Source organism: Astatotilapia calliptera, chromosome 11, assembly GCF_900246225.1.
Source record: "Astatotilapia calliptera chromosome 11, fAstCal1.2, whole genome shotgun sequence".
Lineage (NCBI taxonomy): Eukaryota > Metazoa > Chordata > Actinopteri > Cichliformes > Cichlidae > Astatotilapia > Astatotilapia calliptera.
In genome coordinates this window covers 2065049-2078426 of record NC_039312.1, presented here as the reverse complement: position 1 = coordinate 2078426, position 13378 = coordinate 2065049, and the positions used below count along the sequence as shown (strand labels likewise).

At 41.4% G+C, this 13378-nt stretch overlaps 1 long non-coding RNA gene across 2 annotated transcripts; it reads left to right on the top strand.

The window, feature by feature from the left end:
- Window positions 1-8180: 8180 nt before the first annotated feature.
- On the top strand, window positions 8181-12366 carry LOC113031936 (uncharacterized). Of its 2 annotated transcripts, XR_003273826.1 has the most exons (5): window positions 8181-8760; window positions 8840-8892; window positions 8993-9071; window positions 11828-12021; window positions 12130-12366. It is a non-coding gene; the product is annotated as an uncharacterized LOC113031936 (long non-coding RNA). The 2 variants fall into 2 exon arrangements; XR_003273825.1 differs by having other exon boundaries at window positions 8190-8892.
- Window positions 12367-13378: the final 1012 nt, after the last annotated feature.

The window sequence follows — 13378 nt, the reverse complement described above, 5'->3', positions numbered from 1 at the left end:
AGCACCGCTCCTACATCGGTGGGGGAGAGAGTCAGAGGTTGGTGGTCTGGCGTCATGTCTGCTTTGGTTGTGGTTGTGGGGTTCCCTCGCTCAAAACGAGCATAAAAGTTGTTGAGCTCGTTGAGGAAGGAGACATCAGAGGATGCGGGGGAGGGTTTGGTGGTCCTGTAGGCTGTGATGGTCTGGAGTCCTTGCCACATGCGTCGGGGGTTGGAGTTGGAGAAGTGTTCTTCTACCTTCTTTTTGTAATGGTGTTTGGCTTTTTTGATGCCCTTCTTTAGATTAGCCCTGGCTGTAGTGTAGGCGTGTGCATCTCCTGACCTAAAGGCAGTGTTGCGGGCCTTCAGGAGGAGACGAACATCCCGGTTCATCCAAGGCTTCTGGTTGGGGTACATGGTGATCCGTTTCTGGGTGGTGACACTGTCTGTGGTTTTGGAGATGTAATCCAGTACAGATGAGGCGTACTGGTCCAGGTCTGTGTGGGTGAACATATTCCAGTCTGTGTTTTTAAATCTGTCCTGGAGCACTGCGTCTGTCCCCTCTGGCCACACTTTAATTGTCCTCACAGCAGGTTTCACACGTTGGATGAGTGGTGAATACCGTGGTGTGCTTCCTCCTTTTCCCGAATTTAAAGAACTGGTCGCGCTTCGTGACTATCAAAATTTTAAATGAATGTCTTCAAATGTGGATCTCATGTTTCTCAGTGTTAGGTATTTTAGTACCATGGGAGCATTTACTGGATATTGTTTTATAGTGACATTATGCAGGAAAACTCTGTCATTCAATAAGGCCCCTTTGTTTTAGTTATTTTTCTCTTTGACCCAAGAATTGATGTGTGAGAATCACAGGCTGGTACAAGGTTGAAATACCACAGAGATCACTCCCTCAGCTACATTAGTTTCTTAATCTTTTAGACGCCTGTTGAAGGCCAGATGGTTTGTTTCAGATTTCACTAATGAAAGAACTCTTTGTTTTGTGCCTTGAAAATATGTCGCTGAGATAATCACAATTGTAGCTGAATTGATAAACTACACAAAGGATGCTTCTTCACCCAAGGGCAGGAAGACGCTCCCTTATCTTGGTCTGTACTGGTTTAAACTGATAATCTGCTGTCTCATGAATTTTACCCTCTATATAAACTGTTATACTTGTGAATAAAGTTGAGTCAATTTGGGAAGACAACCTGAAGCAGTCTCTGTTTTCTTGTTCTCCCAAGCTGCTCCCGAACTCGTACTAACACTCTGAATGGCATGCTTGAATATTACTTGAGAATATATTTGGCTAAGGGACATTCTCTGCTGATAGACGTCCACGCCTCGAAGGAAGTCGATCCACGGATTAGGCCTTGGAAACCGTTTCCTTCACTCAGAAACAAAAATTAGATAAAAATAAAAAATAAAAAAATCTGGTAATTCTTTGTTTTCAAATTCATCAGGTCCCAATCAACCCAAATAGCAAAGAAAAATAAAAAATACATGCCATGAAGGAGTTCGGGTCTTATTGGGTAATGTTAAAATACTTTTATCATTCAAGTGTTTTCAGTGTGGGGGAAAGTACTCGTGTACTTCCAGTAAAAAGTATGAAAGACAGTAAAAAGTTCTGTATACAGAAACTTGATGTTTGTATCCAGAGTGTACCTTAAAATGAAAGTCAGTGTGTTTTCTTCAGTTATATGAAACATGGAGTATTTTGGATTGATAGTATCGCTGTGTTGTTGCATAATATTGCTGTAGATGTGTATATGCTTTACATATTTTGAAGTAAGTTGATCTATATTGTTAACATCCTTATAAAATACGATGTGCTGTCTGCCCAGTTTGACCCATTTAGCAGAAGTCAGTCTGTTCATAGCTCATTTTTCATCTATTCTATTTGACTTAAAGCAGTTATGATATGGCATAATGTTCTCACCCAATAAACGAATATTAAAGATATCGGTCTACTCTTTATTCTATCAAAAACGAAGAGCCAATCACAGCTCGTAACAATATTTGTCTCTTTTATATACAATACGTCTGAAAGATACTTGTCTTTGAGATGAAGAGTAAGTGATAGGAAATATAAATAAATGCAACTTGAATCTTTACTGAAGCTAATTATTTGAAACAGAGTTCAAGTTCACAACTGCAAATTTGTAATAAAATACATTTCATTTATTAATATAATATTAATCAAATGGTAAATGGCCTGTATTTATATAGCGCTTTACTAGTCCCTAAGGACCCCAAAGCGCTTTACATATCCATTCACACACACAAACACTGGTGATGGCAGCTACATTGTAGCCACAGCCACCCTGGGGCGCACTGACAGAGGCTGCCGGACACTGGCGCCACCGGGCCCTCTGACCACCACCAGTAGGCAACGGGTGAAGTGTCTTGCCCAAGGACACAACGACCGAGACTCGAACCGGCAACCTTCCGATTACAAGGCGAACTCCCAACTCTTGAGCCACGATCGCCCTATCAACAATCAACAATAATCATTAATAATAAATACGTTATTTACCAGTTAATCTTAAAATTACTGTTACTGGATACAGAAATGTAGCCCAACAATCATGTTTTCAGTCTCTCAGCCTCAGATACTCAATAAACTAAAAAACATTTAAGTAAAAAACAAACAAAAACAACAAATTTTCACTTCCATTCCTGTCAAACAATGCCGTATAAAACGTGTCTAGTGGCTAGTATCGTGGCTGCTAGGCAACCTGAGCAGTGGATGAAGATAAGACTGTCCCTTCCAGCCTTTGAAGGACCCGGCCTACATAGACCATGAATTGAGACACACCTTGTTTGACAGCAACAGTTAATCATTCCACTTTGTTAACATTTGTCATAAATGTAGATGCTGAAAAAAGGAGCTGTTATTGCAAAACTGACCTGTTCCAATTCCATTTAAACAGCCCGAGAAGACATTACACATCAGTCACACTCAGCTGCTACTAAATGATAATGCACTGATTCTTCTAAAGCACTTTCATACACGCCTGAAACACTCAAAGTGCTTTATACAACATGCAGCATTTGCCCATTGACACAAGCACTCTCTTCTATGCTTTAAGTCAGCGGTCCCCAACCCCCGGGCCTCGGACCGGTACCGGTCCGTGAGTCGTTTGGTACCGGGCCACGAGAGTTGAGGCTCAGGTGTGAAATGTGTGGTTTTCAGGGTTTTTATTGGTTTTCAGCGTTATTTTGTTATCGTTTTTATCGTTAACTCGGTTTTCCTGGGTCTTTTCACGTGTGTTATGAATAAATCATTTTTTCTGTACCGGTACTGGTTTTATTTTGTTGTATTTATCCGCGACACCTTAAAGGCCGGTACGTGAAAATATTGTCAGGCATAAACTGGTCCGCAGCGCAAAAAAGGTTGGAGACCGCTGCTTTAAGTGCTTTCTCTCTATGGACGGCCAGGAATGACAAAACTAATTAATTATTGACACATTTAATTAATTAGTTAATTAATTAATTCGGGCCCTGTGGCTGTGTTCATGAGTTTATTTTATCTGTCATCCTCACGCATCAAAGTCAGGGGGCGGGGTTAACGCTGATGGAGTCAAAGCCATTGCTTTGCCCTGGTGGCCATTCTTTTAGTGGGTGTTTCTCAGTGCCAACAACGGACATGTAGAAACTAACTGAACTGTACTTTGAAATACCCTGTTTGTGTGTCACCAAAAACGCTTTGAATATTCTTTTAGCTGAGAATGTAGTGGTTTATCTTCAGATTTCTGGTGGGTTTGTCAAGATAGAGCCTGTTTGCAAAAGTGCTTCGATGATTTCAGAGATGTCTGCCCAGCCCAGTCTCACTGTGAAGTGTGTGATAGACCCGCTTGAGCTGTTATATCACCGACAAAGCGCAGGTCCCGGTACACAGCTGCCATAACCCCTGTTGAGCAATGGGTGTGTCCGAATTCAGGGGAAGGATGCTCCGAAGTACGTATTTTGAGGCAATGACGTCACAGCGACACGACGAAGGCTGTCCGAATTCAAAGAGCACTCAAAATGTGGCGACAAATGCGTCCTACTTTTCCCCAAATTTTAAGGATGGGTCCGATGTATCCTCCGTGTCTTACCATATCCCAGGATTCATTGCGGGCCACACAGGAGATTGTTTTCTGAAAACGATGGTGGTGAACCGGGAAAACACTTTCAAATGTAAGTATATGAAAATCTGGCCGTACAAAAGTTAAATTGTCATAGCGCTTGTGTTGTTAAGCTTTGGGCAGCTGCATAGACATTTTTGTTTTTAATTCAAATAACCCTAAACTAGCTTGCAGCGTCCAGACGGTGTTCCTCTGGTGTTCTTTTGGATTTAGGGATTAACATAGTTGCCATGGTTTCCTTTCTTCTCTTATTCGTTGTGTGTGATCAGGACAATTCTGGAGAAGATGGGCCTGCAGGGGAAAGTCACCCCCTTGCAGTCCAGAAGACGTGGGATAACTTTTAAAAATACAAAGTACGTCTGTGTGTTATCAAGAAGCTGATTCTTAAGAACACAAGTTAATAAATGTGCAATTACTGAGAGTTGTTGTGGTGTTTTTATTTGCCTGCTGTCATTTTTTATTTCCTCTGCCTTTAGGATTGCAAGTATCCAGGCTCAGGAGAGGGGGTCAGTGGGAAGCCCACTGCTGCTACTTGGCCCTGGTTTGCCCACATGGATGAGGTGATAGGACAGAGACCTTCCATTAAGCCTCCTGTCCTAATGTCCTCTCTCCCGGAGGGCACCCCAGGGCCAAGCGCAGCAGTGGGTGACCAAAACGACAGCGACGACGAAGAGGATCAGCCATCTACGACAGGGAGGAAGAGGAAAAGAGATGATGAGCTGCTAGACCTCATCAGAGAGGACATGAGGCAGCAAAGAGAGGCTGAGGAGAGGAGAGCAGGGAGAGGATGAACAGACTGTTTTCACTTCTAGAAAGATCAGTTCCCAAATGAGTTATGCATTGAAAAATGTATTTGTTTGAATATATTTGTAACATTGTTATGTGTTGCATTTAATTTAATTTAGAGGATCATCATTTAGCCTGGAGAAATAGTTTGCTGCTTTATAAGAAAGCCCTCCGCAAAGCCAGAACATCTTACTATTCATCACTGATTGAAGAAAATAAGAACAACCCCAGGTTTCTCTTCAGCTCTGTAGCCAGGCTGACAAACAGTCAGAGCTCTGTTGAGCCAACCATCCCTTTAACGTTAACTAGTAATGACTTCATGAACTTCTTCACAAATAAAGTTTTTATCATTAGAGAAAAAATGACCAGTAATCATCCCACAGATGTAATATTATCTACAGCTACTCTTAGTACCATTGATGTTAAGTTAGACTCTTTTTCTCCAATTGATCTTTCTGAGTTAACTTCAATAACTTCACCAGTGTGTGAATGTGAGAGTGAATGAATAGTGGCATTGTAAAGCGCTTTGGGTGCCTTGAAAAGCGCTATATAAATCCAATCCATTATTATTATTATAATAATTACTTCCTCCAAACCATCAACGTGTCTTTTAGACCCCATTCCTACAAAACTGCTCAAAGAAGTCCTGCCATTAATTAATTCTTCGATCTTAAATATGATCAACCTATCTCTAATGATCGGCTATGTACCACAGGCCTTCAAGCTGGCTGTAGTTAAACCTTTATTCAAAAAGTATCTCTAGACCCAGCAGTCTTAGCTAATTATAGGCCAATCTCCAACCTTCCTTTATATCAAACATCCTTGAAAGATAAATGAGGGAGGATTCAAGCGCAGGCAGTCGTGAGGGTGTGAAGGTGTTTTATTGAGCACGAAATAAATATGGACAAACAGCAAAACGGAGCACGAACTAAACTAGACTGGAAAACAACTAAACTACAAAGCACAAACCTGAATGAGAACGAGCAGAGGAGAATGACGATGGACAGCAGGGAGAACACACGGGTGAGACATGGTAGATACGCAGACGGACCAGCAACTACAATGACGGAGGACACGACTTAAATACACACAGAGAAACACGGGAATTACACACAGGTGGTGGACACAGCTGGGAATAATCAACAAGACGAGACAGAGGTAAAACTGAACACACTCACATGAGATGCAGACCTTCACAATAAAACATCACACTAAGACGCCGGCTCGACATAAAGAGACAGAAAATGACACATGAAACTAAACCCACATCTTAAACCCAAATAAACAGAAACATGGAACTCCAATAATAAACATCATCATTAACACAACAAGAGAACAAGAAAACAATCCCTGATGCAAACTTAAATCAAAACATAATAAACTCAAAATACTGGGTCCAACGGACCCAGAACCGTGACAAGTAGTTGTCAAACAGCTAACAGATCATCTGCAGAGGTTTATTTGAAGAGTTTCAGTCAGGTTTCAGAGCTCATCACAGCACAGAAACAGCTTTAGTGAAGGTTACAAATGATCTTCTTATGGCCTCTGACAGTGGACTCATCTCTGTGCTTGTCCTGCTAGACCTCAGTGCAGCGTTCGATACTGTCGACCATAATATCCTATTAGAGCGATTAGAATATGCTGTAGGTATTACAGGTACTGCGCTGCAGTGGTTTGTATCATATCTATCAAATAGACTCCAGTTTGTGCATGTAAATGGAGAGTCCTCTTCACACACTGAGGTTAATTATGGAGTTCCACAGGGTTCAGTGCTAGGACCAATTCTGTTTACATTATACATGCTTCCCTTAGGCAGCATCATTAGAAGACATAGCATACATTTACACTGCTATGCAGATGACACCCAGCTCTATCTGTCCATGAAGCCAGATAACACACACCAATGAGTTAAACTGCAGGAATGTCTTAAAGACATAAAGACCTGGATGGCCGCTAACTTTCTGCTTCTTAATTCAGATAAAACTGAGGTTATTGTACTCGGCCCTGAAAAGCTTAGAAATATGGTATCTAAGCAGATTCTTACTCTGGATGGCATTACCTTGGCCTCCAGTAACACTGTGAGGAACCTTGGAGTCATTTTTGACCAGGACATGTCCTTCAACGCACATATTAAACAAATATGTAAGACTGCTTTCTTCCATTTGTGCAACATCTCTAAAGTTAGAAATATCCTGTCTCAGAGTGACACTGAAAAACTAGTTCATGCATTTATTACTTCCAGGCTGGACGACTGTAATTCATTATTATCAGGAAGTCCAAAAAACTCCCTGAAAAGCCTTCAGCTGATCCAAAATGCTGCAGCAAGAGTCCTGACAGGGACTAGAAAGAGAGCATATTTCTCCTGTTTTGGCTTCCTGTTAAATCCAGAATTCAAAATCCTGCTCCTCACATACAAGGTCTTAAATAATCAGGCCCCATCTTATCTTAATGACCTTGTAGTACCATATCACCCTATTAGAGCACTTCGCTCTCGCTCTGCAGGCCTACTTGTTGTTCCTAGAGTATTTAAAAGTAGAATGGGAGGCAGAGCCTTCAGTTTTCAGGCCCCTCTTCTGTGGAACCAGCTTCCAGTTTGGATTCAGGAGACAGACACTATCTCTACTTTCAAGATTAGGCTTCAAACTTTCCTTTTTGCTAAAGCATATAGTTAGGGCTGGACCAGGTGACCCTGAATCCTCCCTTAGTTATGCTGCAATAGACGTAGACTGCCGGGGGATTCCCATGATGCATTGAGTTTTTCCTTTCTCAGTCACTATGTCTTAATGGACGATCTGATATCCTCGTGTTGGCGTTGTTCCCACATCATCATAATTAATGTTGTTCCAGGGTCCACATTACAAGTAACCAATCACCTTCTTGTGACGTCATACTTTTGCGACTTCGAAAAATACCCGCCTTAAAAAAACAAATGTTCTTCGAGAAACCGCCTTTTGTCCGCCGATCCAGCAATTTCAATTCCTCTCAAGATACTTTTCTTTAATAAACGGTAAGCATAAAACATATGTTTTCCTTGAAATGGATAGCTGTTTGTTTGCTAGTGATAGGCTACTTGTGAACCAGTGTTCTCCAGACAGAGAATTGCGTGTCAATGTATTATGATTTATTATGAAAGTACAGGTGAATATAGCTGTCATAACAATGTCAGGCAAAATTGCAGTAGCTTCCCTGATCATTTTACAAACATAAGTCAAGAGAATTTGAACTAAAAGGCCTAACGTAGAATTTGTCCCAGGGACATCGTGTAAATGTTGTCCCTGGGACATCGTGTAAATGTTGTCCCTGGGACATCGTTTAAATGTCTGGATGATCTAATTGAAACTTTTTTCAGATTTTTCCACCGCCTGAAATACCAGTTTTTATCTGGCTACAAGAATAGGCGTCTGGATGATCTGATTGAAGTGCTCCTAGGGAAGGCCGACGACTACTTCTCAGTCATAAAAAGCCTGCAAGATGTGGGCCGCATGAAAAACAGGTTTGCTGACACCTTGTCTCAAGTTTCAGACTCTGCTTGAAGACTGATGGAAAGTGGTTGGGCTCTTAAAATTACAGTCAAGAACAGCCATGGAGTTAATGCATATCAAGTCCCATCTGAGTCAAGAGAAGACATGGTGTATGATGTCTGCCCTGTTGAGTCCTACTGCAACTGTACATATGGCTTACGAGGACTTCTTTGCAAGCATCTAGTGTTACTTGCAAAATTAGCAGAGGTTGACAATGACATCTACCCAAACATGGAAACAGACATTTCTACCTTGGCAAGTAGTGGCCACTGGTAGTGGCCACACAGTGGCCACTACCAGTGGCCACAAAGCTCAGGTCCCGACTTTGCCACTACTTATTTTCCACAATAGGTAAAGATAAAATTAGCCGCCTTCTTTTTCTCTAACATTGGAAAATGTAACTTGTACTTATACAAATTATATTTTGCAGATCGAACTAGGAAGTGCAGTCAGTGCTGGTTCGTGATTGCAGCCAAAGACCGGGTACGCTATGACATGTCCTTAGCCATATAGATTGTTTATATAATGGACTTTGTTCATTTATTTTTTGTTTGTTTGTTTCTTTTTTTTTTTAAATTCACAGGTGCAGTGCCAGAAATGTGGTGCATACAAGCACATGCGTTGTTCAAAGTCTGTTTGTGGCATCTGTATCTTCTGTGAGAGTAAGTCACAATATAACTAAACAATGTCCAAAAATGTTTAAAGTGAAAAAAATTTCGTAATTTTGCCTTTGCACACCCGGACTGTGTAATTAAAGTGGACGTTTCAAGATCCAGTTTTTACACAAAACTATTTTAGACATAACTGTGTCGTATTGTGGGGATTTCTCTTCACAATTAAATTAATATAGTGCTGTTTATATCATTCTTCTTTATGTAACAGCACAGTGCAGCACAGCAGAGGGAAAGGAGTTGTGCAGCATAGTAGGTGGCTATACAGGAGGAGCAATAGAAGTAGCCAGTGGAGAATGTCATCAGGGAAAGCATCAGGCAGCGAATGACAAAGGAAAAGTTCCTAAGGGAGAGAACATCTGCAGCAAACCGACAAGTAACAGTGAGATAGGAGGACTGACAGTCAGAGATGAAGGTACACAGACTGAAAGAGATGAAGGCACACAGACTGAAAGAGATGAAGGTACACAGACGGAAAGAGATGAAGGTACACAGACTGAAAGAGATGAAGGTACACAGACTGAAAGAGATGAAGGCACACAGACTGAAAGAGATGAAGGTACACAGACTGAAAGAGATGAAGGCACACAGACTGAAAGAGATGAAGGTACACAGACGGAAAGAGATGAAGGTACACAGACGGAAAGAGATGAAGGTACACAGACTGAAAGAGATGAAGGTACACAGACTGAAAGAGATGAAGGTACACAGACGGAAAGAGATGAAGGTACACAGACGGAAAGAGATGAAGGTACACAGACTGAAAGAGATGAAGGCACACAGACTGAAAGAGATGAAGGTACACAGACGGAAAGAGATGAAGGTACACAGACTGAAAGAGATGAAGGCACACAGACTGAAAGAGATGAAGGTACATAGACGGAAAGAGATGAAGGTACACAGACGGAAAGAGATGAAGGTACACAGACGGAAAGAGATGAAGGTACACAGACTGAAAGAGATGAAGGCACAAAGACTGAAAGAGATGAAGGTACACAGACGGAAAGAGATGAAGGTACACAGACGGAAAGAGATGAAGGTACAGAGACTGAAAGAGATGAAGGCACACAGACTGAAAGAGATGAAGGTACACAGACTGAAAGAGATGAAGGCACACAGACTGAAAGAGATGAAGGTACACAGACTGAAAGAGATGAAGGCACACAGACTGAAAGAGATGAAGGTACACAGACGGAAAGAGATGAAGGTACACAGACTGAAAGAGATGAAGGTACACAGACTGAAAGAGATGAAGGCACACAGACTGAAAGAGATGAAGGTACACAGACTGAAAGAGATGAAGGCACACAGACTGAAAGAGATGAAGGTACACAGACGGAAAGAGATGAAGGTACACAGACGGAAAGAGATGAAGGTACACAGACTGAAAGAGATGAAGGTACACAGACTGAAAGAGATGAAGGTACACAGACGGAAAGAGATGAAGGTACACAGACGGAAAGAGATGAAGGTACACAGACTGAAAGAGATGAAGGCACACAGACTGAAAGAGATGAAGGTACACAGACGGAAAGAGATGAAGGTACACAGACTGAAAGAGATGAAGGCACACAGACTGAAAGAGATGAAGGTACACAGACGGAAAGAGATGAAGGTACACAGACTGAAAGAGATGAAGGCACACAGACTGAAAGAGATGAAGGTACACAGACGGAAAGAGATGAAGGTACACAGACGGAAAGAGATGAAGGTACACAGACTGAAAGAGATGAAGGCACAAAGACTGAAAGAGATGAAGGTACACAGACGGAAAGAGATGAAGGTACACAGACGGAAAGAGATGAAGGTACAGAGACTGAAAGAGATGAAGGTACACAGACTGAAAGAGATGAAGGCACACAGACTGAAAGAGATGAAGGTACACAGACTGAAAGAGATGAAGGCACACAGACTGAAAGAGATGAAGGCACACAGACTGAAAGAGATGAAGGCACACAGACTGAAAGAGATGAAGGTACACAGACTGAAAGAGATGAAGGCACACAGACTGAAAGAGATGAAGGTACACAGACTGAAAGAGATGAAGGTACACAGACTGAAAGAGATGAAGGCACACAGACTGAAAGAGATGAAGGTACACAGACTGAAAGAGATGAAGGCACACAGACTGAAAGAGATGAAGGTACACAGACTGAAAGAGATGAAGGTACACAGACTGAAAGAGATGAAGGCACACAGACTGAAAGAGATGAAGGTACACAGACTGAAAGAGATGAAGGTACACAGACTGAAAGAGATGAAGGCACACAGACTGAAAGAGATGAAGGTACACAGACTGAAAGAGATGAAGGTACACAGACTGAAGACAAAGAAAAAGAAAGTATACGGCACAAGTCTGAGTACAGATAATGCTGCTGCTGCTGATGTTGACAGGATCGATGCAGATGCAGAATTTCAAACTGATTCAGAAGGAACTAGTACAGTTTACAGAGTGCATGGTCGCTTATCTGTACCAAGCTCAAAAAAGAAAACGTACACAATAACAGAAGACGAGATCAAGCGCAGAATCCAAGCAGAGGTTTGATTGGGGTAGGTATACATTTCGTGATTTTGATGTCACCTGAAATAAATCCGGGTTACTCGTATCAATGAAGTGACAATGTGGCTGGAAATTGTGCATTTGCTGCAACATATACACAATTACACCATGTAAACAAAAGCATTTAACTTTGTGCGCGTGTGTGTCTCTCTCTGCTCTTTTGGTGTTTGCACTTTTTCTTTTTTAGGGCCGTAAAGCCAAACTGCCCACAATGATTCTTGACAGGCCTAAGAAGGCCAAAACTAAAGTAACGGTGTTTAGTGTTCTGAGTGAAGAGGAGGCTGGGGAGCTAGCCCTCGGGTTTGCCGGAAGATTGGCCTGCGATGTCACAACAGACATGGTCTGTAAAGGCATCGACCATTCAAGTGCTGATATGACAAAGTAAGTTAGTAAAACAATATGAAAGTTGTATCTTTTTTGGTATTATTTGTCATTTCCCCGTATTTGGGTTATTGGTGTAACATTGTTAATCTTACTTTCTAATAACAGACAGACTCTTCTCAAAATCCAACACAATCTTAAACATGAGCTGACTGATTCCTCAACCTTCAGTTTGCTGACACACACCTTTGGCCCCGCTGCACTGGATTCTGTCATTTCATTCCTGTGTGAAAAACTTGATCTTGTTTCTTAAATAATGAAACCTTTTGTTTGTTCTGTAAATCAGAATCTTGAAAATTGTTCATTGTTGTTCTAAGTTTGTGTTAACTATTTGGCAAAAATGATTGGTTCTGTCGAGAAGGGAAATTATTTTACTGCTATAGTTAAATAATTGTCATCATTACCATTGCATTAATAATAAAATCTGGAGTTTATATTGCATTCAGGGGTTAAACAGTGTCTCTTTCAGAAGGACTGAGTTGCAGGCTGACAGGAAGTTGTATGCAGAAGTGAAAGCAGATAGTTATTTTGAGCCGCAGGCTAAGACGAGGCTTTAACAATATAACAGATAGCTTTAAGAAGGCCTTAAGCAGCTATGACTATTTTATACACAATGCATATCTGTGCTTATTAAAGAGTTGGAGCTCGGTCAATTAATTGGGGGTCGGAAGCTTTGTTCGGCGCGATGTTCGGACAATCTATTGTGCAAGTGACTTGGAGCCATAGAAGGAATTGCAATACATGCTTACAAAACACTTATATATCAGATTATTTTATATTAAGGTTTTAGTAGAGGTTCTTGGTTAAAACATTTATTTAGTAGAAGACATACACATAGTCTCAGTGAGCTTCTGGTCTGGTAAAAGGTCAGAAGTGCAACAGGTGAATTGAGAAAGAGCATTTGAGGACGAGACACAGACAGTAGGTGAAGAGGTGACACAAAGAGCATGTGAGGTCGTGACACACACACATAGAGTTAAATTTATTCAGAGGAACCGTTTCTTGTTGTCTCGGCAAGAAAGAGGAACAATTCATTTTAAGATAAGAACGGAAAGTACCAAGCCATGAAAATAGAAGATGGTTTTCTGGGTGAAAAGTCATGATGATGTTGATCTGATCCATGTATAAAATGTACCGGTGACGCATGAAGGGGCGTCAGTAAATAAACCCTGATGCTATAAAATATCTGTTCATGCTTTGATTAAGTCGAAGACTACTGGCTGTCTGCGTACAGAGTGTCTTCCCACGCGTGTATTCATTAAAATCATTGTTTGACCAAAGACCTTCTGGACCAAGAATTGTGTGTACTCTCCTTCCTCAACTTTGAATCTTAACATTTGGGGGCTCGTCCGGTGGT